Consider the following 3,355-nt stretch of genomic DNA (forward strand, 5'->3'; position numbering starts at 1 on the left):
TCAGACCCTTTATACAGCCCCCAGAACTGCTAAGTAGTGGATTGTAAATGGGCATTGTACGTACTGGGAGTCATAATGTGGTGGATGCAATTGACTCTGCACATGTGCCTTATAGTTGTAACTTCTAAGGGGGATTCTAAATTAATTCAAAAAGTGGCTATTTCTCTTTTAATAGGCATTTTTATTAATACGGACAAGGAAACACAATGGTTTTTTTTTTGTAAATCTGTTTATTGAGGATTGTGCGAAAACATCAAGAACAAGTTGAAAGGACACGCAGGTCCAGCTTTGCAGATAAAACATCATAAAAGAGCAGGCAGATATTATTAATAAGTAATTGCCAGTAAATCAATCGCAGTATACGCAGCATTATACAGTAGAGTAACTGGACCCGTCTATCCGTTAGCTTAACATCAACATGTGAAAAGAGACAAGTGGGAGTAACCCCGTACAATAAACTACATCATTAACTATATTCTGAATTGTTATGCAATATGCATGAGCGGGTTATGTCTGGAGGTGAACCTGCAGTTGTGTACAAATCTCGCTATATAAATCTATTATACGGTGTGCTCAACTATACTTTCCATCTCGTGGGTGATGTATCCGGTAAGTAGCGGGTTAGCATTATCGACACCAGAACAAAGCCCTGAATACAATAGGAGTAGCATCATGTTACGAGATGAAAACCCCAAGCACTGAATTAACTTGGGAGTCGGGACCAATAACTAACTATGGCATCGCATATGACACATCGCCGTTCCCTTCTACCCCAACTCTAGGTCGGGCTGCAAGGCAGTCTCGTGGCGTTGCGTCTGAGGGGGGGCGTGGGGAAGTGCACCCTCCCGTGTGCCATGAGAGAGGCGTGCGTGTGTAGTGTGTTGTGGGTGCTACTGTCGTGTAAGGCTGAACTGTATCGTGAGTGTGTCTCGTCTGGTACCTACGTCTCGGTGGGCACCGTCCCGCCACCAGGCAGGTATCCACCAAATCTGATAGTCAGGTATTTCAGATCAGAGAGTGTTCACTGTCTCGTTATATTATCGTACGTATGTCTTGGTTCCCCTTATCACATTTCAAGTATGACGTGTTTAACTGTTATCTCACAGTAAGTACCTAAGGGACTCCTCCGGCCCGAGTCTGGAACCCCGGTCACCGGCAGGAAGGGTAAAGGAATGGGGAGGTAAAGGAGAAAGGGTGAGTTGGGCACATAGGGTGTTGCCCTTTCTGCCTAGCTCGGGTCGGCTCGTGCCCCCACCGCGGGCCCCGGTGCGCCCCCAACACTGCGGCATCGAGAAATATACAAGAACCACGGCGTCCACATCTCTGTATGCTTGGTTTCCCTGCCAGTTAAGGTGGCGTACGCTGCCTCTGCACCCTGGATCTCCTCCACCCTACGAATCCATTCAGTTTTGGTAGGTATGTCAGGTTTCTTCCAATGGGCTGGGATCTTGGCTTTGGCGGCGTTAAGCAGGTGCCGCAGTATCGACTTCTTGTACGAAGATATAGAGGACGGCGTGATGTGTAGTAAAGCGAGTTCCGCGGTCCAATCCGGGAGATCCCCCAGGATAAGTATGATTGTTTCCCTGATCATTTCCCAGTATGGGGTTATGGCTGTGCAGTCCCACCAGATGTGCAGCACCGTTCCGCGCGTCTCCTGACACCTCCAGCATACAGAAGGTATGGAGGGGAATATGCGATGTAATAAGGTAGGCGTCCTATACCAGTGGGAGATGAGTTTATAGTTCATCTCCTGGTAATAGGAACTCATGGAACTCTTATGCTGCCATAGCAACGCTGTTTCCCATTGTTTCGCCGTGAGAGATATTCCTGGTTGTTCTTCCCATTGTCTTTTAAACGTCGATGGCGCTGCCGCATGACCGGTCAGGAGGTATTGATACAGCACGGAAATAGCATGTTCCACAGCCGTGCCCTGGTCGCAGAGGTTCTCGAACCATGTGAGGGTTCTGTGCAGCCTGTCTTTGTGTGGTAATGTTTCGTAGTAGTGCTGTAGTTGAAAATATCGGAAGCAGAGGAGAGGCATCTGTGGTCTGTCGCCCAACATCGAGGGCAAAGTCCGTAGCCTCCCGCCCTCAAGAACCTTGTGTATAGGTATATACGTCCCTCTCTCTTGTAAAGGCCAGGCTATGGGGGGAAGTCCCCGACCTATGGCCTCATTATGTGTGAGTGGGAGCATCGGGCTGGGGGAGGGGGAGATGTGATCCAGCCGTCTCACAGACCTCCAACCCACTAGGGTCTGGAAGGTCAGCCCGTCTCCAGGATGGTGAGCCGGTGATCGTCCCGGAGGGCCCCAAATTTGTTCCTCCAACGTCGGCCCGATGAGTCCTTTATCAAGTACCACCCAATGCTTGGTGGAGGGTGTCACGTGCCAGTCTAGTATGCATTGCATGATTGCGGCCTGGTAGTATTTCCTGAAGTCGGGCAATGCCAATCCTCCCTGGATTCTAGGTCGGCAAATGATTTCATGTCGGATCCGAGATCGACCGCCTCTCCAGACAAACTTGAGCACCGCCGTCTTCAGGGTAGAGAAGAAGACCGGCGGTAGAGCAAGAGGTATAGTCTGCATGAGGTATAGGATCCTCGGGAGAATGTTCATCTTGATTACCGCGACCCTGCCGTGCCATGTGATGTGCGGATGGGCCCACCTGGTGAGGTCCGAAAGTACGGTCTTTAATAAGGGTGTGAAGTTGTGTTGGTAAATGCTACCCGGATCCTCAGACACCCAGACCCCCAGATACTTCATTTTATCATGACACCAATGAAATGCGAACTCTGTTTCCAAGGAGCGGAATTCCTCTGTGGGGAGCGTGATGTTCAGGACCTCGCATTTCGAAACATTGAGCTTAAATCCGGAAATCTGCCCAAATCTATCGAATTCCAAGAGGAGGCACGGCAACCTGATCCTAGGGTTGCGGACAAAGAAAAGGAGATCGTCCGCGTATGCTGCCACTTTGTGTTGCACCCCCTTCCAATCATACCCCTTGATGTCCGGATTACGGCAAATCGCCTGTAATAGGGGCTCCAGGGAGAGGGCGAACAGTAAGGGCGAGAGCGGGCACCCCTGTCGGGTTCCATTGTTGATTGCGAAATCCTCGGTCGTGGCCCCGTTAACTCGCACAGACGCTCGTGGCCTACTGTATATCGCGGATATCCATGCAAGAAGTCTCTGCCCACAGCCTTGCCATCGGAGGGTCTCCAGCATATACGTCCAGTTGACGCGGTCGAATGCCTTTTCGGCATCGGTCGATAACAGGAGCAACCGTGTCCCTAGTTTTCTCGCGTGTGTTGGATGGAAAAAAGTCTCAACGTGCTATCTCGGGCCCCCCTACCCGGAATA

This window comes from Pelobates fuscus, chromosome 5 (assembly GCF_036172605.1).
Source record: "Pelobates fuscus isolate aPelFus1 chromosome 5, aPelFus1.pri, whole genome shotgun sequence".
Lineage (NCBI taxonomy): Eukaryota > Metazoa > Chordata > Amphibia > Anura > Pelobatidae > Pelobates > Pelobates fuscus.